The sequence below is a fragment of the Nyctereutes procyonoides genome, unplaced genomic scaffold, assembly GCF_905146905.1.
Source record: "Nyctereutes procyonoides isolate TBG_1078 unplaced genomic scaffold, NYPRO_anot_genome, whole genome shotgun sequence".
In the NCBI taxonomy this organism is placed as follows: Eukaryota; Metazoa; Chordata; class Mammalia; order Carnivora; family Canidae; genus Nyctereutes; species Nyctereutes procyonoides.
Genome location: NW_026575048.1, coordinates 31,447,744 through 31,475,191, shown reverse-complemented (window position 1 = coordinate 31,475,191; position 27,448 = coordinate 31,447,744). Strand labels below are relative to the sequence as shown.

Here is a 27,448-nt window from a genome sequence, read left to right as displayed (position 1 = left end):
AATTCCCTTCACTCATTTCACCCATCCACCCACTGACCTCCCCTTTGATAACCATCAGTTTATTCTCTACAGTTAAGAGTCTATTTTTTGGGGACACCTGGGTAGCTCAGTGGTTGAGCATCTGCCTTTGGCTCAGGGTGTGATCCTGGATTCCCAGGATCGAATCCCATATTGGGCTCCTTGCATGGAGCCTGCTTCTCCCTCTGCCTGTGTCTCTGCCTCTCTTTCTCTCTCTCTCTCTCTCTCTCTCTCTCTATGTCTCTCATGCATAAATAAATAAAATCTTTAAAAAAAAAGGTCTGTTTTTTGGTTTGTCTCTCTTTGTTTTGTTTTTTAAATTCCACATTTGAGTGAAATCATATGAGGTTTGTCTTCCTCCGACTAACTTACTTGACTAAGCATTATACTTTCTAGATCCCTCCATGTCATTGCAAATGGAAAGATCACATTCTTTTATGGCTGAGTAATATTCCATTATATAATGGAATATCACATATATATCACAGTCCATATATATATATGTGTGTGTATATATATATGAAGATATATGAAGTCCATATATATATATGACTATCAATCAATGGACACTTGGGCTGCTTCCATAATATGACTATTGTAAATAAGGCTGCAATAAACATAGGGGTGCATATATATTTTTGAATGAGTGTTTTCATATTCATTAGGTAAATACTGAAATTACTGGATCATACTGGAACCTCCATACTGTTTTCCACAGTGGTTGCACCAGTTTGCATTCCCACCAAGAGTGCATGAAGGTTCTTTTTTCTTCACATCTTCACTCATACTTGTTTCTTGTGGTTTTGATTTTAGCCATTCTGACAGGTGTGAGATGATAGCTTATTGTAGTTTTGATTTGCTTTTAGTTGATGATGAGTGATGTTGAGCATCTGTTCATGTCTCTGTTCACCATCTGTATGTCTCATGTAGAGAAATATCTGTTCATGTCCTATGCCCATTTTTTAGTTAGGTTATTTGGGGTTTTTTTGTGTCAAGTTGTGCCAAGACCCTAACCCTTTATCAGATATGTCATCTGCATATATCTTCTCCCTTTCAGTAGGTTGTCTTTTGGTTTTGTTGAATGTTTCCTTCATGGTGCAGAAGCTTTTTATTTCAAGGTAGTTTCAGTAGTTTATTTTTGCTTTTGTTTCCCCTGCCTCAGGAGAGGCATCTAAAAAATGTTGCTACAGCTGATGTCAGAGAAATTACTTCCTGTGCTCTCTTCTAGGATTTTTATGGTTGCAGGTCTCACATTCAAGACCTTAATCCATTTTGAGTTTATTTTTGCATATGGTGTAAGAAAGTGGTCTAGTTTCCGTCTTGTGCATGCAGCTGTACAGTTTGCCCAACACCATCTGTTAAAAAAACTGTCTTTTCCACATTGCATATTCTTGCTTCCTTTGTTAAAGAATTGACCATATAATCGTGAGTTTATTTTTGGGCTCTCCATTTGGTACTGTTGATTGATGTGTCTATTTTTGTGTCAGTACCATACTGTTTTGATTACTAAGACTTTGTAGTATATCTTGAAGTCTGGAATTGTGATAGCCAAAGCAATCTTGAAAAAGAACAAAACTGGAGGTTATTTGGAGTCTTTGGGGTTCCATATAGATTTTGGGATTGTTCTCATTCTGTGAAAAATACTGTTGGTATTTTGATATAGACTGCATTAAATCTGTAGATTGCTTTGAGTAGTATGGATATTGTAACAACGGTGGTTCTTCCAATCCATAAACGTGACTATCTTTCCATTTGTTTGTGTCATCTTCAATTTCTTTCATCAGAGTTTTATAGTTTTCAGAGTATAGGTCTTTCACCTCCTTGGTTAAGTTTATGCCTAGGAATTTATTCTTTTTGGTGTAATTATAAATGGGATCATTTTAATTTCTCTCTCTGCTACTTCATTATTAGAATATAAAAATGCAATGTATTTCTGCATATTGATTTTGTATTTTGTGATCTTACTGAATTCATTTAACAGTTCTGGTAGTTTTTTGGTAGAGTCTTTAGGGTTTTCTACATATGGTATCATGTCATCTGCAAATAATGAAAGTTTACTGCTTCCTTACCAGTTAGGATGTCTTGGGGTGGGGCAAAATGGCAGAAGAGTAGGGTCCCCAAGTCACTTGTCCCCACCAACTTACCTAGATAACTTTCAAATCATCCTGAAAACCTACGAATTCGGTCTGAGATTTAAAGAGAGAACAGCTGGAATGCTACAGTCAGGATGTCTTTTATTCTTTTTCTTGTCTGATTGCTGTGGCTAGGATTTCCAGTATTATGTTGAATAAAAGCGGTAAGAGTGGCTATCCTTGCCTTGTTCCTGATCTTAGGGGGAAAGCTCTCAGTTTTTCCCCATTGAGTATGATGTTAGTTATGGATTTTTCATTTATGGCTTTTATTATGTTGAGACATCTTCCCTCTAAACCTACTTCACTGAGGGTTTTTATTGTGGATGGATGTTGTACTTCGTCAAATGCTTTTTTTGCATCTATTGAAGTGATCATATAGTTTTAATCTTTTCTCTTGATATAATGTATCGCATTGATTGATTTGTAAATATTGAACCACCTTTGCATCCCAGGAATAAATCCCATTTGATCATAGTGAATGATTCTTTTTAATGTATTGTTGGATTCAGTTTGCTAATATTTTGTTGAGAATTTTTGCATCTAAGTTCATCAGACGTGTTGGTCTGTAGTTCTCTTTTTTTGTCATGTCCTTATCTGGTTTTGGTATCAGGGTAATGCTGGCCCTATAAAATTAACTTGGAAGCTTTCTTTCCTCTTCTATTTTTTAGAATAGTTTGAAAAGAATAAACATTAACTCTTCTTTAAGTGTTTCATAGAATTTACCTGTGAAGTCATCTGGTCCTGGGCTTTTGTTTTTTGGGGAGTTTTTTTAATTACTGATTCAGTTTCATTGTTGGTGATTGGTCTGTTCAAATTTTCTACTTCTTACTGTTTCAGTTTTGGGAGAATATAAATATCTTTTAAAGAGCTAAGGACGGGACAACTTACTTGTTATGCATTCCTTAAAGGATGGACAATCTTATTTATCTTTGCATCCCTGAATACCACCATTTGTTAAAGGTTGTTATTATACATAAATATTTGTTAAATGGTGAATTTCCTGAATATAAAAAAAAGCATTAGAATTGGAAGAGGATCTTGATCACCCCACAACTAAAAAGAATGGGATTAGAAATCATCAGTCAAAAAAAAAAAAAAAAAGAAATCATCAGTCAAAGTCTATGAAGTTAGTATAAATTATACATAATTTAATATTTATGTGAATGCATTTTTCTAAGAGCTTGGTGAAAAACAGGCAATAAGCCAATAGAACATATCACTATAAAGTGATGGGTATCAATTTTTCCACTATCTTAACAAAATGACTTTTTGGGGACTGATGTATCAGATGATATGTGGAGTTAGCCAAGTACTATTACAATATGAAATGCAACAAATGGTAGAGGAGTGGCCTGCAGAGACCATTTCTCCAATCTAAAGATGCCAGAGACTAAAACTCTCAGAAAAAGAATGAAGAAAAATGATTAAAAAGACAAATGGATCAAGATGCTCAAGAAATACAGAGCTTAGGCACAAACAAAATGGTGACTTAAAATGCTTCAAAAGAGAGAAGACATTGGTGAGTTTGTGACATGTGACTAAGTAGTTAACATGACAACAAAGAGAAACTGCAACCTAAGAAAGAATTATTTACAGAAATAATAAAAATGGAAACCAACATTTTGTTTTAACAAATACAATTCTAGGCACTTTGGTTTCTCATCTAATTCCATCTTCTCAATCCTGCTAGGTAGGTATATGCAATATGATACTGTTTTAGAGGTTGGAAAAGTTTGCCCCAGGTGACCCAACTGGAAAATGGCAGGGCCCAAACTCTTTGACATGATCGATGTTCAACATTACACAGCTCCCATTAGGAATCCTAATGGAAACCAAAGGAACAAGGGATTTAAACAGCACCTTTGACTGTGAAAATTTCAGTGCTGACTCCTAGTAAATTCATGAAAAAAAGCCTAGTTGCACATAGAAGAAAGGTAAAATGGTCCACTCCATAAAACAAAGGGTCTGAACATCATTTTAAAAGGAAAAAAAAGGAAGGCATTAATAGCAGAGGCCATGATATTGTAAGACACTGTTTACAAGATTTTTGCACAAATTCTGCTGCAATGGCTGACAAGAACAGCCAAAGGCATGATATAGACAATCTGCCAGGGAGAGGCTGGAAAGAGCTAACAGTTTGGGTGAACTTAAGAGAAGTCACAAAGAGGGGGCACAAAAGAAATTTATTAGAATTTGGGCAGGGAAAAAGGTTTTGCTCAGACTACACACAAACTAGACAACAATAACACGTGGCAGTGTAATATCAAGGAGCATGGGAAATATCACTTGTGATATAGACTATAAGAAATATAGGAAATCAGATCTTGGTGCTAGATACCATCTGCGCATTTCACCATAATCTTTAAAAAGATAATCCTAGATACAAATTTGGAAAGTATTTTTAATTAGAACTCAATTGAGTGGACAAAAACCAGTGAGGTTTCTTTGAGTAATAGAGGAAGTACTGGATTGGAAGTTTAGAGATTTAATATAATATTTTTAAACAAATACCTTGACATTTCTAAAATGTAATTTCCTCACTGGTAAACAGGCTATAATAATAACAGGAGGCTCAGAGGATCTTTGTGAACACTAAATGCAATGGTGTTTGTGAAAATTGCCAGTACTATTTGGTCTTCATCATTATGATTATTATTATTCCTGCCCCAGTCCTACTTAGCACTGTGACCTTAACAGTAGAATGGAAGTGGAGATGGTGGGTTAAACTAGTTCATCCCTTTAAACTCTCACATTCTCTTCTTATATGAATCATCACTTTCTCTTCAAAATCACATAAATGTATTTTGTAATAGATAGGCAATTAAAATGTGTAAGAACACAGCATCCCCATACCCAGTGGGTAGAAAGAGAAATTAAACTGACAAGAAGAGACACAAAACTGCCCATCTAATCCCATATATTTGTTTTAATAATAAACTTTATTTAACCAATATATCCAAAATATTCTCATTCCACAATGTAAAAAAATGTATAAAATGATTAAGGATATGCAATGTGATATTAGTTTCAGGTGTACAACATAGTGACTCAAAAACCTCTATACTATACTTTATGCTATGCTCACCACAAGTGTAGCTACCATCTGTCACCATATAAAGCTATTACAATACCACTGACTATATTCCCTATGCCTTTTATCGTCATGACTTATGCATTCCATAATTGGAAGCCTGTACCCTCCAATCCCCTTCACCCATTTTGCCCATTCCTCTACCTCCCTCCCCTCTAGCAACCATCAGTTTGTTTGTTCTCTGTATTTATTGGTCTATTTCTGCATTTTATTTATTTATTCATTTGCTTTCTGTACTTATAATTTCAAAAGTGCCTCCACCTAATGTTTGTCCAACTAATGTATAACTGACATTACATTTACTCCCAAGAGAGACAAGCCAGCATCACATCTTCATGTCCCGGAACTCTGGATGATGCACACATCTCTGACATCCAGATATGGCTCCTCTTGATCCAACAACCTGCAGTTTAAATGATCCATGTAATGATCCCCTACACCTCCTTTACAGAGTAAAAGGAATATCATATCTTCAATTAAAGGTCTATTCAGAAAGACTGACATGACATGTGCCACAGCATGTACCATATGCTGTAAAATAACTTACATTTTGACAGTGAAACTAATCTGACTGCTCAGGCTTTGCCCTGTAGACAGATCACCCAAATTCATCATTCTCCAAGGCATGCCTGAAATGAACACAAGACAAAAATTCTTCTGGAGTTCCTGCCCCTTAGTGTCCCTTTTATGTTTGATGTTATTACAAGGACCTGGGGATTGCCTTAAAACCTAGCAATCCCAAGCTCTTTGAGGTTATCATTTCTCTGGCAATTGAATACTTTTTAAACCCTAGTCATCTACTTATTGGAGCCTACTTCTGTAAGTGAAAACCAGAAATCTTGTCTTATTGTGTCCTTGATTACAGAATAGACTCTTTTGCATATCTGTCCCTTAGCAGCAGGTCTTAGCTCTCATCTAAACGACTCCTCAGCTAAGTGATAGCTAATCAGTGCTGTGCCCAAGTTGAAGCCATTGGTTTGCTGTTTACTAGGGAATGAACTATTACTTCACCACCAGCAAATGCTCAGCAGGAGAGTTTGGGAGAAGGGCTTGAAGGATCACGCTTCCAGATTTCTCAAATTCCTCCAGAGTCCCATCATATCCCCTACTGTTTCCCATCTCCCCACTTCTGCCAACACTAACTTCAGCTTGGGGCAGGGTTATTGGCTTTTGTAGTTCCATGTGGTGCCTGATTATCTGACCCACAGCAGTCTTAGATTACCACTCACATCCAAATAGGGGAAAGGCATCTCTTAACAAAGTTATGTACTATTTCCTTCCTTCTTTCAGAGGGACCAATTTATGCTTAAGCTTTTTCTTTTCTTGAAAGATATGCAAGAAGCAGGCAACATCCTAAAATTTTGATGACTCTTCTAAAGCTTCAGTCTCAGCAGACATGTCGTCTGAGTCAAAAGAAATAACAAGTGACCCTTTAACCATATGTTTCAGAAGAGCACAGCAAAGATTGTCAACTTTCCAGCCCTAGGTACGGAGGGTGTTCTCCATCCAATGCCACTTATGGTAGACCTGTACCTAGCAATAGCTTATTCTAGTACCAATTCTATGTCTTTTTATAGTTATAAAAGACAAAAAACCAACTCAAACTATCTTAAGACAAACAAAGGAAATTTGTGTTTTGTGTGACTGGAAAACCCAAGAATTAGTCTTCAAACATAACTAGATCAAAGATTTCAAACAATTCACTTGGACCCTTCTTGGGTTCTCATTCTTTTCCCTCCAGCTTGTTCTCTTTCTGTCTCTTTCCCTTTATCTCTCAGACCTGCTTGTTTCATTTTATTTATGGTGATTTCATTCTGTCTTGCTATAGATGGACTATTCACATGACAGGAAATATGGCCACTAGCATCCCAACCCTACATCCATATGGCTCAAATCCATACATGTAACTTAATTCAAGGGCTTTGATTGGCCCTATTTGGGGCCCACCATTTGCATCAATCATTGTGGACAAGTTTTCACAACTAACCAGGTCTAGGTGTGTACTCCCTCTAAAGTGATAATTGCACCAAAAATACATGGGTTAGGGTAGTAAATGTTCCTCAATCAAAAAAAAAATCATGACACTGAGCATTAAAACACAACAGATTTTCCATCATTATGAAATACTTGTCTTTGATGCTTGAGGGCATTCCCAATGTTCATAGGATCATAAAATACACTATCCATTTATTTTTGAAAAATGTACTTGAAGAATTCCAAATAACCAAATTTAAGATGTAATAAAGGAGATGTCCAGATACTAAAAAAATACTGGTGTAGCCCCTTTCCTCACTTTTGACCTTAGGATTGGGAATTAAGTTTTATTTGTGTTTTCACATTGATCTTGTCATCCTAAAGTGAACCTTCTTCCTCCTTTTGTTTTTGGCAACCTTGATTTTGCTTGGCTTCTTTCCTAATTTCTAGAAATCTAATTCTCAAGTCACATACTTCATCATACATTTCAGATGGCCTGTGTTATTGGATTTGACTGGTTAAATATTACAGTTGGTATATAGCTATTGGGATGGCTAAAACCCCAAAATACCAACACTACCAAATGTTAACAAGTATGTGAAGCAATAGGAATTCACCTACATTGCTGATGGGGATGCAAAATTATACAGCCACTTTAGGAGATAGCTTGGCAGTTACTCACAAAGTTAAACAGCTGTACCCTACAATCCAGCATTCATACTTCTAGGTATTCACCCAAATGAGTTGAATACTTATGTTTATGGCAGCTTTATTCAAAGCTGCCAAAATTTGGAAGCATTCAAGATGTCCTTTGGTAAGTAAACAGATAAATTGTGGTGCATCCATACAATGGAATATTACACAGCAATAAAAAATGAGTTACATTTCTGTTTCTGTAATACAACCTCTGACCCGGCCACACAGCAGAGTAGTACAAGTCATTGACACCTTGACCAGTATAACCCAGTGAACTGTTTTCTGCTATTACATTAAATTCAGGACACCACTAACAGCCCAAGGACTACCCAGATTCAGTCTGACCAGAACAAGCTTGGAGGACCCAATAGTTATAGCTACTTTCGGGAAGGTAAAATGATGTGGATATTAGGATAATTTGTAAAAGAAAAGAAAATCCTGAAATTTAGAGATTTTGAGGGAAGGGTCACCTTTAGGTAGTTTGCCTAAGTTATGGGAAATCCTGGGAGAGGGCCAAAATTAGCCTAGTTCAGGGAACTCCTGATCAAGGATCAGGCAAGTTATATAGATGAGCCCACAAGCACAACCAAAGATATTGAGCTTGTCTCAATATAGCTACAGCTTCTCAGAAATACTGTTAGTTAATATTTCATTTTCCTCCAGCCTGGTATCTTCCCTTTAGCTATCCTTTGTTATTGATTTATTCCTTGATTGTGCTGTACTTAAAGTATGTGGTCTGTAGATTACCAATTCTTGAAATTTATTGAGACTTGTTTTATAGTCCAGTACATGGAAAGTTTTTGTAAATGTTGCATGACATGCAAGAATCTATATATTTCATGAAATAAAACTTCTTAATGATCTATGAAGCCATGAAAAAATATAGAAGAACCATAAATGCCTATTCCTCAGTGAAAGAAGCCTGTCTAAAAAGGCTGCATATTGTATGGTTCCAACAATATGACATTCTGGAAAAGACAAATCTATAGAGACAGTAAAAAGATCAATGGTAATCAGTAGTTTGGAGTAGGGAGAGGGAGGACCGAACAGATTGAGCACAGGGACTTTGGCGCAGTGAAACTTCTTTGTGTGTTATTGTAATTGTTAATACCATTATGCACTTGTCAAAATTCATAGAATGTACAACACGGAGTGAATCCTAATTGGGACTATGGACTTCAGGAACAACATTAGTTCATCAGTTATAACAAATACACCATATCAATTAAGATGTTAATAATAGGGGAAACTGAGGCAGACATATGGGACTTTTTATTCACTTTTTTTATAAACCTAAAACTACTCTAAAAAATAAAGGTTAATAATTAAAAAAAAAAACATAGTTGGCTGAAGTATCTTTTGGTGCCAGAAATAAGGAAGTGCTCAAAAACAAAATGTAGGTATATCAAAAGGACACAGGAGCCAATCTAAAAGAGCTCTCAGTAGCCAAAGCTAGATCAACCTACATAACAAAATAAATGATTATAGTATAGGGTTATAACCCAAAGAATAAAGTAAATATTCAAAAGTCCATATTGATGTATATAAATTAAATAAGTAAGTAAAAAGAGAAGGGACAATTCTTCCTTATAGAAGAATTCTGATTAGGGGCACCTGAGTGACTCAGTGATTGAGCATCTGCCTTTGGCTCACATCATGATCCTGGGATTCTGGGATGGAGTCCTGCATCGGGCTCCCCGTAGGGAGCCTGCTTCTCCCTCTACCTATGTCTCTGCCTCTTTCTCTGTGTCTCTCATGAATAAATAAATAAAATCTTTAACAAAAAATAAAGAACTCCAAATAAAAAATATTTAAGGAATCAGGGGCATAGGAAATCACCATTAGAACACTACAATAGTAATAGCTACAGACCAGATCTTCTGATGAATGCCCAAATTAGTGGGTAAAAGTGAAGAGAAACAGGATATTCATATAGTCTCAAAATATTGTCCACTGATTATTAATTACAATGGGGAAAATAGTCACTCTACAGTAGAGAAAACTGGCAGACACCACCTTCACCCAGTGATCAAAGTTAATATCACTAGTAATCAAATATATTGACTCATGTACCCACCAATATGGTGCACTGAGAAAGGTATATAATCCCTGCAGGCCCCTTCCCAAAATGCATGATCACAATCTAATCATGAGAAAACATGAAGAAATCCCCAACTGAGGGACAGGCTGTAAAATATCTGATCAGATTCTTTGAAACTATTAAAGTCATAGGAGACAAAGAAAGGCTGGGAAACTCTCACATTAAAGATTAAATGCAATGAATTAGTGGCTGGCTCCTGGTCCAGGAAGAAGACACAGTGGGAAAATTATGAAATCTGCATAAAATCTGCAATTCAGTTAATGATATACCAATGTCAGTTTCTTAGTTTTGATCATTGTATCATGGTTATGTAAGATGTGAGCATCAGCAGAAGTGGGTGAAAAGTATATGAAAAGTCTCTGCACTATTTTCATAATTTTTCTGTAAGTCTAAGCTGCTAACAATGAGTTAGGGGCACCAGGCTGGCTCTGTCAGTGGAGCCTGTGCCTCTTGACCATGGGGTTGTGAGTTTGAGCCCCCCATTGAGTGTAGAGATTACTCAAACATAAAATCTTTGTAAAAGAATAAAATAAAATTTTATAAAACAAAAAGTTGAAAACAATAGTTGGTGTCATTCAGTGATGACATTTGTTACCAATATTTAGACTGTTCGCTGTGCTGGAAAGACTAAAAGTTTTGCGTTTCTTCAAAGACCAAGTCATATAAAACATCACTATCAGGTTAACAGATGAGAAATATGAATAATTCCTACATCTTATTACTTTTAGGGATGTATTTATTTATTTTAAAGAGAGAGCATGCAGGGGATGGAGGGGATGGAGGAGGGAGAGAGAGTCTTAAGCAGACTCCCCGCTGAGCATGGAGAGGGATGGGGCTCAATCTCACAACCTGGAATTGATGACAGGACTAGAACCAAGATGCAGGTGCTTAACTGACTGCACCATCCAGGTGCCTCTGAAGAATTCCTCTATTATTTTATTATTTTTTTTAGAATTTATTTATTTGAGAGAGACAGAGATAGTGACAGAAATAGCACAAGTGGGGAGGAGAGGGAGAAGCAGGCTCCCTGCTGACCAGGGAGCCCAATGTTGGGCTCAGTCCCAGGACCCTGAGATCATGACCTGAGCTGAAGCCAGACGCTTAACCGATTGAGCCACCCAGGTGCCCCGAATTTCTGTATTTTAAATGTTGATACGTAATGGCCCTAATACTTTGCATGCCCCGGGTTTGCCATGAGGACTAAATGGGTCATTACGCAGAAATCACCCACCAAGTGCCTGGCCCTTAGCAGGCACTACAACAAAGACAGCTGTTGTGATGGTCACTATTCTACAAACCACACAAAGACTATCATTTGGTTTTAGAACCTCAGGTGACATATCTCTCTTTATATTTTTCAGATTTGCATTAATGCTTTTATTATAAAAACAATGGGCTTCTAGAAAAGATTCATACCATCTGTTTGTAATTTTTGTAAAAAAAAAAATTATACCTCCCATCATATAACCTTCCTCTCTTCCTCCCTCTTGATTGCCCTCAGGAAGAGGTTGTGAGTCCTCAACACAAAGAAGGGCTGCAAGAACCTGCCCTTTCTTTCATCTTCAGCCTCAGCTCTCACTCACAGCCTCCCAATTCGGCCATAAGTCATGTCTTTTACTTACTGAAAACGCTCCCTCCTGTCTCTGCCCAACCTTTCAATACTGTCTCTTTCTTGAACTCTTTCCTCCACCTTACTGCACAGGCTACCACCTTCTCAACCTTCAGATGTCACTTGTTTGTGTGTTCATTCATTGACTCCGTTCACACCACAGAACTTTATTGAGCTTCTACTTTCTGCCAGGACTCTGGGGAAGGACAGGAACAAACCAGGGCCCTCTATCCTCAAGGTCCTGGTGGAAATCAGATGACACGTTCACACTGGACAATTTGAGGGGACTTTAACACAAGGATGATTTAAGAAGGTGGAGGCAGGGTGTAGAGGAACCGCAGGGGATGGTCACAGTGGACACCACTGGACCTGAAGAGGCAAAGGGAAGAAGTGGTTAGTGGAGCCTGGAGAGAGAGCTTGTGGAGAGGCCACCTAACAGGCTTGTGATTCTCAATCAAAGTCAACAGTCATCCTGGTGTGACCGCCCACCCCACGGAAGAAGTCGGAGGAATAAATTCCCCAACTCACTCCCCCTCACTCTGACCTCATGCTGGCGCTCCACATTGGCAAGACCCAGCCTGCAGCCAGAAGCAAGCACTATTGATGGAGTCCTTATAGGCCACTCTGCTGGGTCAGTGTGTAGCCTGGAGAAGGCAGTGTGGGTCTGAAGGAGCTAAAGGAAGGCACTCAGCACAAACCTTGCTCTCATACCGCCTATGTTCTGGTGGAGGAAGACAACAGGGTGCCTGGGTAGTTCAGTTGGTTAAGCCTCTACCTTCGGCTCAGGTCATGATCCCAGGGTCCTGGGGTCAAGTCTCACATCAGGCTCCCTGTTCAGCAAGGAGTCTGCTTCTCCCTCTCCCTCTGCTCCTGTCCCCTGCTTATGCCTTCACACTCTCTTGTAAATAAATAGTATCTTAAAAAGAAAAGATAAACAGCACAGTAATAGCTAATATTCAGTGAAACCCTGACCAAGTGCCAGGCACATTCTAAGCTCTTCAGCAGTTATAACTGACTTTATCCTCACAATAACTAATGAACTCAAATTGACAGACGAGGAAATTGAGGCACAAAGAGGCACTAGAGGCATCAAATCTGTCTTCTTGATCAGTTGCATTTTCTCCTTTTCTGATGGAGGTCACCCTAGGAGCTAGGGCAATCAATCATCACAGTTTCCCTGGACTGTCAGTTTTCCCAGGATTTGGCATGCTCAGTGCTAAAACCAGGACAGTCCCAGGCAACTGAGATAGGAAGTAACCCTACCTGTGGCTTTTTTTAAAGGTTTTATTTATTTACTCATGAGAGACACACAGAGAGAGAGGCAGAGACACAGGCAGAGGGAGAAGCAGGCTCCATGCAGGAGCCCAACGCAGGACTCGATCCCGGGTCTCCAGGATCATGCCCTGGACTAAAGGCACCGCTAAACCGCTGAGCCACCCGGGCCACCCTATGGCTTTTTAAAAGTATATATGAAATCCAGTTTCACCTCCAGGATCCTACCCACTTCCTTTGGGGACATGACAATCAAACATTCTTGATAGATGGACAGATCAATCCTTATAAAATTCAAGAATAGAAAAGAGGGGTGCCTGGATGGGCCAGTCAGTTAAGTCTTGATTTCGGCTCAGGTTGTGATCTTGGGGCTGTGAGATTGAGCCTGGCATCAGGTTCAGCGCTCAGCGGGGAGTCAGCTTAACACTCACTGTCTCTCCCTGCCCTTCCCACCTGCCTTCTCTCTCATGCTCTCCCTCTCTCCCAAATAAATAAATAAATCTTGAAAAAAAAAGTAGAAAAGAAATATAACTAATAGAACTTATTTGAAAAGAGATGAAGTCACATCTAAACTCTAAATAAGCCATGGCAATATTTTGGGAAACTACAAATTAATATTTGGGGCAGATGGAAAATGAGGGGGAAAATGAATATTATGGGTAAAAGACAGAGGTTGGTTTTTTATTTAAATAGTAAGGTAAAGCACCAAGACTAACAGTCCTAGGGATAAACTGAAATACAGTTGCCAACACAGGTGTAAAAAAAAATGTCAGAAGAGCTGGATCAGAAAGGACACATTATAGAAAAAGAACAGAAAGAAATAGGGGAGGGGAAAATAATATTAGCATATTCTGTTAAACAAAATTAATACCCAATTATAAGTATTTAAGTATTCATACTATGTAAATGCCTTTTGCAAATGAGATTATAGATTTGCTTGCAAACAGTAAGCATGCTGAATAAATGTTAAGGTGCTATTATTTAAACAACAACAACAGCTCGTGGATGATATTGGCAGCCACCCCTGCAGAAGCCTCGAGCTTCCAGTATCTATAAAGAACTGTACGCTGCTCTCAGCATCCCCCCAGCTAGACAGGGGTTAGCAACGAGAAATAAACATTTCTCTCTGAGTTCTCCCATGAACTGAAGTTGATTGGCTGGTTGGACAATAACATGAGGAGTGTCAGGATGGATGTTAAGGGGAAAGAATCCTTGGGCTTATGATTGCTGGACAAAATTTCTCATGGGACCAGGGCAAACTTATACAGGGCCTTAGCCCAAGTAAATGGCCCTCCAGCGGTGGCACTTGTAACTGTGAACACATCTATGTGACTGCTGTCCACGCCAGTGCCCTCCTCCCACCCCATCCCCAGAGCTGTTGGAGCACAGGGACCGCAGGGGAAACCGAAGTCACTGTGTGTTTAGATCAGTTCTGCAGGACACAGCAAAATCCGAAATGGATTGTGACCTGCTGATAATCTTTCACAGCGAACTAAGTGATCATTGATTAAAAATAGCTTTGAACATGTATCGCACATCTATTTCCGGCCTCGTTTTATTTGGAATGCAGATAGTGCTGGAAGCCAGAGCTACATGAGCAGCAGCTGGAAATCTACTCAGACATTCTAGCCAATTCACGTCAAGCCCAGTTGGCAAAATTAATGCCATTCTGCAGTCTCAATGAAGGAGAGGTTGTTAATTATGCCCCACTGCCCAGTGGTTTCTATTATGGACACATCTGGACTGCAAGGCTCATTTGAAATCCCCAATTTCACTGCTTCCCAGAGTCTAAACCGAGTTTAAAAATTGATTCGTGAGGATGAGAGTGTAGTGCATACAAACTGCCTTACCCACAGACTCCAGGTAGGCTCTTAGGAAAGTCTGTCCTGCTTTCAAAGGCTCTGTTATGCCTTTGGTGCTCTTATTTTCATTGGTGTTTCCTACCAGTTCCTAAAATGCAGTATTTGGACAGGTTTCTCGGTAAATAATAAATAAAACGCACACTCCCATCTCTGTACCTCGGGGCTAAGGATCCATGTACCTCAACCACTGCAGGCTGAGATTTTCATCTGATAGGAAGGCAGGCTGGGGCCTTGTCTGTTTGGAACGGAAAGCCCTCTAAGGAATGTCTCTGCCTGCATCAAGAGACACAGCCGCGTGTTCTGAAGAAGACTGCCCTCCAAACAATCGCTGGCTCCTGTTTTTGCAGCAGGAATGGCAAAGTGCAACCGGCACTTTTGGAGGGACCATCTTTGAGAAGAGAATTAAAACAGATCATCGGTCAAACCCAGGGTGCTATTCAAATCCCACCAGGCTTTAAGTTTAGCAAACTGCCCACTTTCTAGTGCACTTTGATCTCAGATAACACAGTTACCTATGCTCCCTTCCAACTTCCCACAAGACCAACCAGTGTTCACAGAGCAGAGAGCAGCGTGGGGCCAGACAGCAGCCCCCAGGTGGAGACTCACCTACAGGATATATGGGCAGCCCCAGTGGCTCAGCGGTTTAGCGCAGCCTTTGGCCCAGGGACGGATCCTGGAGATGGGGGATCAAGTCCCAGTCGGGCTCCCTGCATGGAGTCTGCTTCTCCCTCTGCCTGTATGTGTGTGTGTGTGTCTCTCATGAATAAATAAATAAAATCTTAAAAAAAAAAGGAGAGGGTATCAGAAGCTCTGGGAAGCTATGTTCCCTCGAACTGTCTAATGACTAGAGTTCATCTTGAATTTGTTTCTTTACATCAAACCTTGTAAGGCTTCATCCTTACTGAATGGTAAATGCTCTGAGGAGGGGGCAGTCATGCTTTCTCCATCACTTACACCTAATGGTGGCTGAGTTTCCAGATTTCTCCTGACAACAGGGATTCTGATGGAGGAAGAAAAGTTTGACTGGAGAGAGTGAGTAGGACAGTCCCCTAAAGGCAAGCATGATTAGGGACATTGAAAACAGGCTTCTCTGGAGACTCCTATGTTTGCCTGGAACTAACCTTGCTCAGGCTGTCCTAATTCACATAAACGACTTTGTCGATGGATCAGCCTGATAGAAATCAGTCTTTGATAAGATTGAGGAAAATCTGTCAGCAGAGGGACTTGAAAATTATAGACAGCAATATATAAGCTTAATTTTGAAAGAGTTTCTGAGCTGCTGGGCTGCCTAACAACGTGCCAGTGAATCACAGAGCACAGAGCTGTTTCATCTCCAGGAAGCATTTTTTTTTTAAGATTTTATTTATTTATTTGAGAGAGAGAGCATGAGCAGAGAAGGGCAGAGAGACAGAAGGACAAAGGGACAGGAAGACTCCCCACTGAGCAGGGAGCCCAATGTGGGGCTTGATTCCAGGACCCTGGGATCCTGACCCAAGTTGAAGGCAGATGCTTAATCTACTGAGGCCCTCAGGTGCCCCTCTGGAAAGCATTTAGACAGTATCTGCATTCTTTTCTGAGGATGGAGCCACAGAGGACATGTTTGCCTTAGAAGGTGCTGGAACTAGATCAAGCTGGAGGTTTGTTTCAATCTAAGGTTCTGATGGTTTGCTTAATTATCCCATGGAGAGACATGATTCTAACCAAAGGAGCTAAAGTCAGTGTGACATCACAATAGCCAAAACAGAAACACAGGTGCCCAGGACTCACAGGTTTAGGAGTTCAGGCCACAGTGCATCTCTTCCATCTGCCTAGGGATGAAAGAGGGGACTGCAAACTTACCTGACCTAGACACAGAGATCCTTCAGGGAGGCAAGGTCACCACAAAGGACCTCTGGGTCTGGAACCAGCCTCAGCCTGAGCTGCCCAAAGCCTACAGGATAAAAAGTAGTAACTTTAGGGTGGGCCTTTGCATTTTCTACCATGAAAACAATGCTAAGGGATCCCTGGGTGGTGCAGCAGTTTGGCGCCTGCCTTTGGCCCAGGGCGCGATCCTGGAGACCCCGGATCGAATCCCACGTCGGGCTCCCGGTCATGGAGCCTGCTTCTCCCTCTGCCTGTGTCTCTGCCTCTCACTCTCTCTGTGTGTGACTATCATAAATAAATAAACATTAAAAAAAAAAGAAAAAGAAAACAATGCTAAGACTATGAATGCTTCCTCAGCATTCATATTCTATGAATGACAGATTGCAGTCAAATTTGAAAGCTACATGGTATCCAGATTTGCTCAACACTAGATTAAGGGTGAAGCCTGGATTAAGAAACCTAACCAAAGAGCAAATGCTTTGGAAGCAAACAGATTTGCATTCAAATTCCAGTTCTACTACAAGATTTTTGGTAATTTCCTTAGATTTTCTGAACCTCGGTTTTCTTTATAGATAAAATGGGGCTAATGATGCTTCCTGTAAGGAATTATATGAGAGTTAAATTAGAGTCTGGGGAAAAAAAGAAAAAGCTGGGCTCAGAGTGGGCATCCTGTAAATGTTAATTATCCTGCTTCCTACACCCTTTGCATAGCAGTTCTCCCCACTGGCTGCAGAATTGAATTACCTGGGGAATTTCTTAAACCATTCCTATGCCTGAGCCTCCCCTACTTCAGAGATTCTGAGGTAACTCGTTGGGGATGAGATGTGGTCATCAGTATTTTCAAATATTTAAAAAATCTCCCCAGGAGACTCTAATAAATTCCCAATATTGAACCACTGCCCAAGTATATCAGAATAAGGGTCATCCTTGGATTCAAAATTTTCTATTGTGGTGTAGGGTAAATATTTTACTTCCCTGAGGCTTAATTTATTTTTTTAGGAAGGGAGTAATATTCTGACTTTACAGGATTGCTTTAAATAGGACAAAGATGGAATTGAAAGACGCGGTTCCACTGAGAGCTGAAGATGGCAGTGAACATACACTCAGCATCCATCACCAGTGATAACAAGTCGACATGGCATGCTGGCCTGTATCAATGAGTCTCTGCAGCTGAATCTGACAAAGAACAGTTGTGCTCAGGGGTTGCCTATTGTCAGTTTGTGGTCCTGCTGATCCCTGGCTCCATTGCCTTGAAGAAAGTGAAATTCCAGGCTAAACTAGAGCATGAATACCTCCAGAACTTTAAAATACTACAAGCAGGTTTTAAGAGAATGGGTGTTGACAAAATAATTCCTGTGGACAAGTTAGTAAAAGGAAAGTTTCAGGACAATTTTGAATTTGTTCAGTGGTTCAAGTTTTTTGATGCAAACTATGATGGAAAAGACTATGACCCTGTAGCTGCCAGACAAGGTCAAAAAACTGCAGTGGCTCCCTCCCTTGTTGCTCTAGTTCTGAACAAACCAAAGAAACCTCTCAGCTCTAGCAGTGCAGCCCCATAGAGGCCCATTGCAACACACAAAATTACTGCAACCCTAAAGGCTGGCCGGGTGTGGTGCCAAAGAATCCTGGTGTGTACAAAGGGGATGACAAAGCAGCTGAATTGATGCGGCAGGTCAATGTATTGAAACTTACTGTCAAAGACTTGGAGGAAGAGATTTCTACTTTGGAAAACTAAGAAACATTGAATTGATTTGCCAGGAGAACGAAGGGGAAAACAACCCTGTATTGCAGAGGATCGTGGACATTCTCTAATGCCACAGACAAAGGCTTTGTGATACCTGATGAAGGGGGCCCACAGGAGGAACAAGAAGAGTATTAACAGCCTGGTCCAGCAGAGCAACATCCGAATTCTTCACTCCAAATCATGTGCTTAACTGTAAAATGTCTCCTTTTATTATTCTTAGAGGACTCACTGGTTTCTTTTCATGAGTAAACAGTACCGCTTCTTAAAGTGCACCTTGCAGAAGCTTCACCCTTTTTCCACTTAAACAAATGGAGGCTTCCACTGATATTCACCCGTTTTCCAATGAGTTTGAGTTAGGAGCTTTTACCCTGTAGCAGAGCAGTATTAACATCTAGTTGGGTCACCCGGGGAACAGAGAGGCTGACTGTGGGGCTCACTGTGTGGACGCTGGTAACACTCACTGCTGGAGAAGGTGCTTTTATGTCATACACTGAGGTGGAGTCCTCAACAGAGAAATGTAAAGATTAATTTGAATTTTAAGCTAATGTGAAATCTTGGCAGAGAACATTTTAATAAATAAATGCCTTAAGAGTAAAAAAAAATTGCTTTAGATATATAGCGAGATATATTTAATAAAGCTCCTAAAAGAAGTAACTGACAATTAGTAGATGCTCAATAAATATTTATTTTTCTCCTCTCTTTTCTTGTGATTAATCAGAGAACACATGTGTTAAAATATTAATAAATAAACAGGGTTGATAAACATGACATAATACCAATCAGTTTTAAAATTACTCCTAACTCCCTTGGGCAGGAGCATCTTACCTATCTTCTGCTATACAAGATTAAATCCTAGGAGAGACATGGCAAATATGGTGTCCATTCACCCATTCCTCCCTTCCATGCTCATGGCAGACATCACTAATCAATTATAGCACTCTTTCCTATTGAGCCCCAGAAAGGCATCAAAGTTCTTTACCATATAGCCCTCTCAGGCCCATACTAACAATCAGAGCTGGTATTTGTGTTGAAACAAATTTGCCCTCCATATCTTAGGTCATGGGCTTCCTCAAGTCAGGAAATGAAGCATACCTCAGAGTTGATTAAGGGGGTTCCCTGGTTATTGGGGAGTGTGTGGCAAGAGATGAAGGCAGACCCTGAGAGTGCTCAGCTTCATGCAATCTGATCTATACGAAGCTAAAAATCTATGCTTTCTGGTGAGTGCAGGGAATGCAGTGGGGGCAATGAGTAAACACTGAGCTAGAAATGAAAAAGCCAGTACCTGCATGGTGCTTGGTGCACTCAGGTGTGCTTACCTCCTGCAATTTCCAGAAAGTGCTTTCAGATTGTTTCCCAAAAGCCAGATTATTTCTCTGACTTAAAAATGTGAAACTAAAAAAAAAAAACTAAAAAAAAAAATAAAATAAAAAAATGTGAAACTAACTACTGCAGTGTTTCTCCCCTAAGGTGATAACCAAAGACTGATGTGAAAGCACCCATGAAGCTCCAGTCAGGGGGTGAAAGCCTGACATTGGTGCCTGTGAGCTTGTCACAGCTGAGACCTCGCAGATGCCGAGGACTGGTGGGAATAGCTGGGATCCTCCTCTGCTGTGCTCACCCAAGGACAGCCAACACTTCAACAAATGGAGGCCTCCACTGATATTCCTTATAACTGATTAACCCCTTTGTTGGCCATAAGCACGTTCTCTTGTTACAGAACACCATTAGCCCCCGCTGGGCAATACCATGATGATTCTGAGCTGATTCCACAGCAGGCACAGGTTATAATTCTGATAGCCTGATATAAAGCCTTTTATTTGGGACCTTAAATAAAACTGTAACTTGCTACATTCAATCTTTCCCTTACTGTTTAAAAGACCAAAAATTCAGGACTAGGAGCTAGGAAATAGAGAACTACTGCACATGCAACAAGGATGGGTTTGTTCGTTTTCATTTTTTACCTCCAAAACGTGTACCAAGTTCCTTTCACTTCCACTCCCAGCATGGAAAAGTCAGCAGAGTGACTGAAGTCAGAGGGGGGGGAAAGCATTTAGGAAGCCATACAGAGGCATGGACAGGTAGCCCCAAGACCAAAGATTCAGGGCAGGGAGGGGTGAGGCCCCAGGCAAGAAGGGTGTGGGATGTGGGGTTGCTGAGCAGAAGAGACAACTGGTGTGGTTGGGAGATTGAGCAAATAGGTAAGTACACTGAGTATCATATGAGCCAATATTCTCATGGCCAGAGAAGATATTTATAAACATCGAAACAGGAAGTTTAGAAAGAACTGTGAGGTGTTGGATTGGAATTGAGGTATCAGTATGAACCTATGTTTTTATTATTGTGCATGTGTGTATGTAAACATATACAGATACACAGATATAGAAATAGAAACTGATGTATACATATATATCCATATACACACATTTATATATTACAGTATATGTTTACTATCTGTGTCCACTGAGTAAGCCTAAAAGCAGTGACACCCCATTACCAATTAACACATTGAGTGCCAAAATCTTGGTATCTAAATGTCCTTTATTAAAAGAAACTAGATATCCTTGAGAAAATGGCTGATTCCAGGGCTACAACAGAAAAAATTCAAGTTGAACCTGAAATATCATCTTATGCCAGAAAATAAGGAAATGCTCAACGAACAATGGGGATATGCCAAAAGAACACAGGAGCCAGCATGACAGGGTCAAATTTCGGGCAAGTAAACACTTAAACAAGAATAGTAGTGATGGATTACAACCCACTAATAAAATTGGAATCCATGCATGCATTTTCATATACGTGATGAATGAATGGTTGAGGGAAAAGCTTTCTACTAGAATGCCAACTAATAAAAATGGAAGAAATGTCGGAAATAGCGACTCACTATGTAGCAACCTTCATAAAGTTGGTCAATTCAGTCAATGGTGGATGCTAAGGCAGGTAGTTAGAAATTTAATAAAGAATAAAATATTGACTAATCTTGGAATATGTCCCCATAAAACACTAATCAATTACAAAGCCAGAATGTTGACTTTAAGGTGGAGAGACTCAACAACAACATGATCGAGTCTAGGTTAGTGGTGGGAAGAGGTGACATGTCTCCTGGTGAGAGGCTTTGGGAAGAACAAGCATCATTTCTGCAAAATTATTGCTCAGGATGCATAAACTCAGCATATATATCCTATTGACCAAGGAATTACATTTCTAGGTATTTTCCCCAAGAGAAATGAAAGTGTCCACAAAAATACTTGTATAAGAATATTGAGAGCAGCTTTCATCACAAGAGCAAAAAATCAGAAAGATCCCAAGTATCAATTAGTAGGAAAATGAACTGTGCTACACTTATACAATGTAATACTACTGAATAGCATGAAGGAACAAACTATAAACACAAGCAAGAACATAGATGAATCTCAAAAACACTCTGCTGAGAGAAAGAAGTGTTACGTAAAAGACATACTGTTTCTTTCCATTCATAGAAGTTTTAGAATAGCCAAGGGTGGTGGGGGAAAAAATCAGAGCAAACAGAGCCTGGAAGGAATTAATACAGAGGTGGGGAAGTGCCCCAGGGAAGAGACAAGAGGGAACTCTCAGGTATGGTAAACTTCTCTCTGGATAGAGGTTTGAGTTAAGCAAATGTAGGCATTAGTTACAAATCATCAAATGGTACATGTTAGATTTCTGCATTTTTGTGTGTATCAGTTTTACCTTAAAAGGAAAGAAAAAGAACTATAAACAAATATTAAACTATACCAATTGATATGCACACAGAAGTATTTAGGGGCAAGTATACAGACTCAGGTCAGTGACTTACTTTGGAAATGCATCCCCATAGTCAGGTGGATCAGCAGATGCATAGAGAGAAACAGGAACTGTAAAGCAAGAGTTGTACAATGTTAACTATCCAATCTAGGTGGCAGATGTATGAGTGTCCCCTGTAAATTTCTTTTGTCTTTTCTGTTTGTTTGAAAATTCCCATTGTAAAGTGCTGAAAATATTAAAACAAACAAACAAAAAACTTGCTGTGGACTAAAAGAAAAGGAATTGGAGTCACTGGTGAAACAGCATAATGCAAAGAGTTAGGTGAGCTGAAAAGCCAGAGAGGTCTCCCTGGTACGTGCACTAAAAGAAACAAGATATAGGGACATCTGTAGGTCAGTTCTTCCTGTCATCCCTAATGTTACGATCACCCATGATGCCTACCTGTTTGACCACTGACCAATAGAATACTCTAAAACATCCAATCCACCCAATCGCTTTAATTTTGTCTTCTTCTGAGAGTGTTACCAGTTAACCAAATTGCACGAAAACAGCTTGTTTGATGTAACTGAATATCCTTTTATTTCTGTGCTCGATCAGTAGTTATCTCCCAGGGAGTGTGCAACAGAATGGAATGCATTACTTTTTGTTGTTAGTACATTATGCTGGCAACGCATAATATATTACACTTAATATTCTGCTACATGTTTTGTGCCTATTATATCCCTGGACAGCTTTCTGTGTTCAATACATATAAATCACATCTTCTGTAAAATGGAAACATGATAGTTGTGAAGGCTAATTTAGTGAATACTTATAAATAACCTAGAACAATGTCTGGCACATTGTAATTGTTTAGTTAATATTAACTATTGTTATCCATTGTACAGGTGTTCCATAATTTGTGTGATCTACTGATGCAGGGGTAAGTGGCTGCCTTTTTCCCCTATCATAAATAATATAGGATTGAACAATCTTAAGCATGTATCTTGATACATATAAATATTACTAGGATAAATTCCTAGAACTACAAGATCACAGGAAGTGTACCCTGTGTTAGTCATATATCTATTGCTCACAGCCAATCAGTCCATACTTTGATTTGTGATCCTGGAGTGGGAATCTATAAACCTCCTTTCCCAGACAGCCTTGCCAGCTGACTTCCTTTTGGTTTCTTCCAGGAAGATATTGCCTAATCAACCTCCAAAATGGTTGTATCAATTTGAATTCCCACCAACAGTGTATGAAAGGGCCTCTTTCTCTCCTTGTGGAATGTATCATTGTTTTTTTAAATACAACCATAGGGCCCCAATTTAGGCCCTTCTGGGTAAGAATCTAGAGGGGTAGGGGCCTGGGCACCCATGTTTTCAAAGAGCAGCACAAGAGATCTGCAGAGCCAGATAAGAACACGTTCTAGATCTTTGATTCCCAGAGTGAGCTCCCTAGATCACACCTGGAAGCTTGTTAGAAATGCAGAATTTCAGAAGCTGCATTTTAACAAGCTCCCCATGGAATTCACATGCACATTAAAGTTTGAGAAGCACTGCTCTCTATAAAGGATGCTGTCAGATGAGGAACAACAGATCCAGGTTTTGTGGTTCCTAAAGCTTGTATCATTTGGGAAAACTTTTTTTTTTTACACCAAAAGAGAATATAAAATCACAAACAAATATTGAGTGCAAATTGAATATTTATTTACAAGGAAGGAAGGAATCATAATAAAATACTAATTTCCCAGTGCTGAAAATATCGCAAACATCACAGGATTGCAAGCGGGGGGGGGGGGGGGGGGTGGGAATGACAAAAGATGTTTACCAGTGAACTGATGACACACATCTATAATATTTTTTTAATTTTTAGCTGTCTCATTATATGCTAAACAATGTTTCCTATCATCTTTCTGTCTGTAGGGAGACAAAAAAATATTTTAAAAAAACATTTCTTGTGGACCAAATTATTGATCGCTTAGAAAAGTTTTTCTCAACTTCCAACCTGTTACAATGTCATGTCAAATTTTTAGAGTTTTGTGAAATCTGGGATAAGCTCTATCCAGTTTTCTTCAGTTGTGAGCTAGAAGAGTCATGGCATTTCAGGTTTCTTGTGCAGTCACTAATTTTAAATACCCTTTGTATCAATGACACTTGTTAACCTTTCTGTAGTCCGTGTCCTTGTGGTGACCATTACCTTCATCTTCCTTCTGCTTTTCTATTCCTTGTCTGGAATGTCCTGATTCACATAAATTTCCTTCTTCTGTTATCATTTTATCTATATTTTCTTTGCTCTCATGCTCCTATTTGTCTTTATGATTTTTTATTCTTCTTTATCTACTTACTGTAGAATCTTGACACCCAATGTGAGACTCAAACTCACAGCCCCAAGATCAAGAGTCGCATGCTCTTTCAACTGAGCCAGCCAGGTGCCCCTTGTCTTTATGATTTAAGTATCAAAATGTTTAGCTTCTGTGGTGATAAAAGAAGAAACATTTTGAAGTCTCTGTTGGTGTTCTCCCTCATGGTTTAGATTTTCAGTTTCCAATAGTATACATTCTTTCCTTCATATTTGAATTTTAGTATAATCAACCATTCTGAAAATTGACACAAAATTAATCTGAAATTAGGGCAAGCTGGGTGGCTTAGTGTCAGCCCAGGGCCTGATCCTGGAGACCCAGGATCGAGTCCCATGTCGGGCTCCCTGCTTGGAGCCTGCTTCTGCCTCTGCCTGTGTCTCTGCCTCTCTCTCTCTCTCTCCTCTGTCTCATGAATAAATAAATAAAATCTTTTTTAAAAAATAACAAAATTAATCTGAAATTAAGACATCCACAAGAGTATGTCAAATACATTTTTAAATTGTCTCTATAATATATTGAACTACATAATAGGATAACCAAATTACGTCTCTACAATATATTGAACTATGTAACAAGATAACCAAATTACTCTTCTACTATATCAATTGCCTTACTGATAAATATAGGAGTTCTGTCACTAGAACCTTTGTCTCTTTGGGGCTTTTTAGTGCACTGTATCAATATTACATGCTATTTCATCTGAAGCCAGCAGACTTCACCTAGACAAGATAAGTCAGATATGCTAAGACTCCTTTTGAGATGCATAAAACCTGCAACATCACAGACTTACTATTTGTAGTACTATTAAAGGTTTTTGCTCCTACATACACAGGCATTCTGGTAAATTCTATTTTGAGCACTTAAAAAGAGAGAGAAAACTGTGTGTTTATAATGGTATATGCTGCATTACTAAGTATATTCTTGGTGGAAGAACATTTCTGGGGCGGGGGGGGGAGCACCAAATTCTCTATTTACCTTAGATATTTGATTATTGGAAGAATTTTCAGCAGACTAGCTTCTAGCCCTGCACATTGTTTTCTTCCCATTCCCCACATGCTTCCAGTGTCAAGTATTGTAGAATCACTTCATTCCATGACACTGTGTGTGGCTTTGCATCTTCATGCCACAGTGGTGACTAAATCAGCACAGTAGGTGGTAGAAATATTTCTGGAAGCTATACCTACATGAGAATGGCAAACAACAGTGTAACTATATCCAGAAGTAACTACAGACTATATAAAGACGTATCATTAAACTCAAAATCAACATATCCCAACATTCCCTTTATCTGGATCCCAAAAAATGCCTGCTGTCACTTCAAGGCCCCCCAACACTAGGGAATTGTAATGATGGGGTGGGGTGTAGAAAAAGACAGCTGTTATAACCAATTTCAGTCAAAATATCTTACTTTTGAAACTTTATAAAAATATGTGGCCTTGTAAAAACTTTGATGGGGTCCCTCCTGGGGGTTTTGGAAGGAACTATGCAAGCAAAGATCCCTGAAGCTTAAGTTTCATTAAGTTCATGGTCAACCTGTCCCTGTAGAGGACCACATAGGATCAAAATGACAGAGCAGAGAAATGTCTTCAAAGGTCACTAGTACAGCCCCTGTGTTATAAAGATTGGGAAACTAAGGTCCTCAGAGGCTGTGTCACTTCCCCAGGACCACACTCATTGCCACATTTGCCACACACTGGCAAAGGATTTCAAGAGGTCTTTCTGATAACCATCTCATATAAACATCTATAACTAGAAATGTCAGGGCTGGGTAACCAGCCTAAAGCCCTCCTCATCCTCTTTCATCTGGTTAGTGACAGAGTTGGGACTAGAATCTTGACTCCAAGTCCAGTGCTCTTTACAGTGCTTCTAGCTTTGTTAATTTTTCCCCTGCAGATCTTCAGAATTTGATTCCCCTGAAGATCTTCAGACTTTGAAAGCTAAATTTATGCAGTGTGTATTGAAGAAAATAAAGTGTTAGAAGTGTCACTCCAAATTTCATTTAGGCAAAGTACCAAATAAATACCCCCTTACTCTCGGATCAGTCTCACAGCCTCTCACGAGGTACTTGCCAACAGAGATGTTTTGCCGATCCATTGGATCTCACATGACAAAAAAAAAAAAAATCTCTTCTGTAAGTCATACTCACAATGTATATGTTGATGAGATGTGGTTTGATACCAAAATAGGCATTCTCTACCCCAAAGGAAGAAGGATTACTGAATGCTGATACTAATGCTAATGTTAGTCTATTAAAAGTGTATCATGCTGTGGCTCTATTCTGATTTGTGCCTTGAGATAAAGATTTAATATCCCTCATTTAAATTACTGTATCTATTGGATTTTTATGGGCTGCAGTATGTTCCTATACTAACTTTTCAATGCAGTCATTTCCACCCTGAAGATTTATTTGGTCTGACAATTCACACACATCGCACAATTAAAACAACTGAAACATCAGCTCTGTGAGCCATAGCCTATTGTTCTTATGCATGAAATGATTATTTATTGAATGCCCCACCCCTTCTGTGACAGGCACTGTCACATACAGGAAATAGGAGAGGCTTGTGACATTGAAGGGAGATACAAAGATGGATGATACAAGATGTTTGCCCTCTTGGAGCTCCTAGACATGAGGGAGAAATAGACACCCAGCAGCCCAGTGGTTGTAATGCCACGTGGTCGAGTCTGAGACCACAGAGGAAGGGAATGGATATTTGGCTGGGGAGGAGAAACTCGAGACAGCTTTGGAGAGCTGACATTTGAGTTAATTCTCAAAAGACAACATTCACCAGAGAGAAAAGAGGCAGGGCATTAGAAGTAGAAGGTCCAAAAGGTGCAAAGGTTTGGAGATGTAAGGAGAATGTTCAGGAGACAGCTGGTAGTTTATCTGGGCTACAACCCAGAGCACCTGGGAGCGGGGAGATGGTAGCTAGAGAAAAGTTGGGATTCAAATACTGTTATAGCAGCCTGGGAAGGGTTTGTG

At 39.5% G+C, this 27,448-nt stretch overlaps 1 protein-coding gene and 1 pseudogene across 3 annotated transcripts in view; one reads left to right on the top strand and one right to left on the bottom strand.

The window, feature by feature from the left end:
• Positions 1–27,448, bottom strand: part of TMEM178A (transmembrane protein 178A) — a 132,749-nt gene that overhangs the window by 88,707 nt on the left and 16,594 nt on the right. Inside the window, exons 1-2 of one of the 3 annotated variants that reach the window (XM_055326940.1) lie at positions 25,441–25,478; positions 22,174–22,231 (exon numbers count right to left, since the gene is read on the bottom strand). The gene's annotated coding sequence lies outside the window, so the exon portion shown is untranslated. Of the gene's footprint in view, positions 1–16,594; positions 16,652–22,173; positions 22,232–25,440; positions 25,479–27,448 lie in introns of those variants that run through there. The other 2 variants (XM_055326939.1, XM_055326941.1) reach the window with 2 other exon arrangements.
• LOC129510741 (microtubule-associated protein RP/EB family member 1-like) lies at positions 17,704–18,497 on the top strand (annotated as a pseudogene).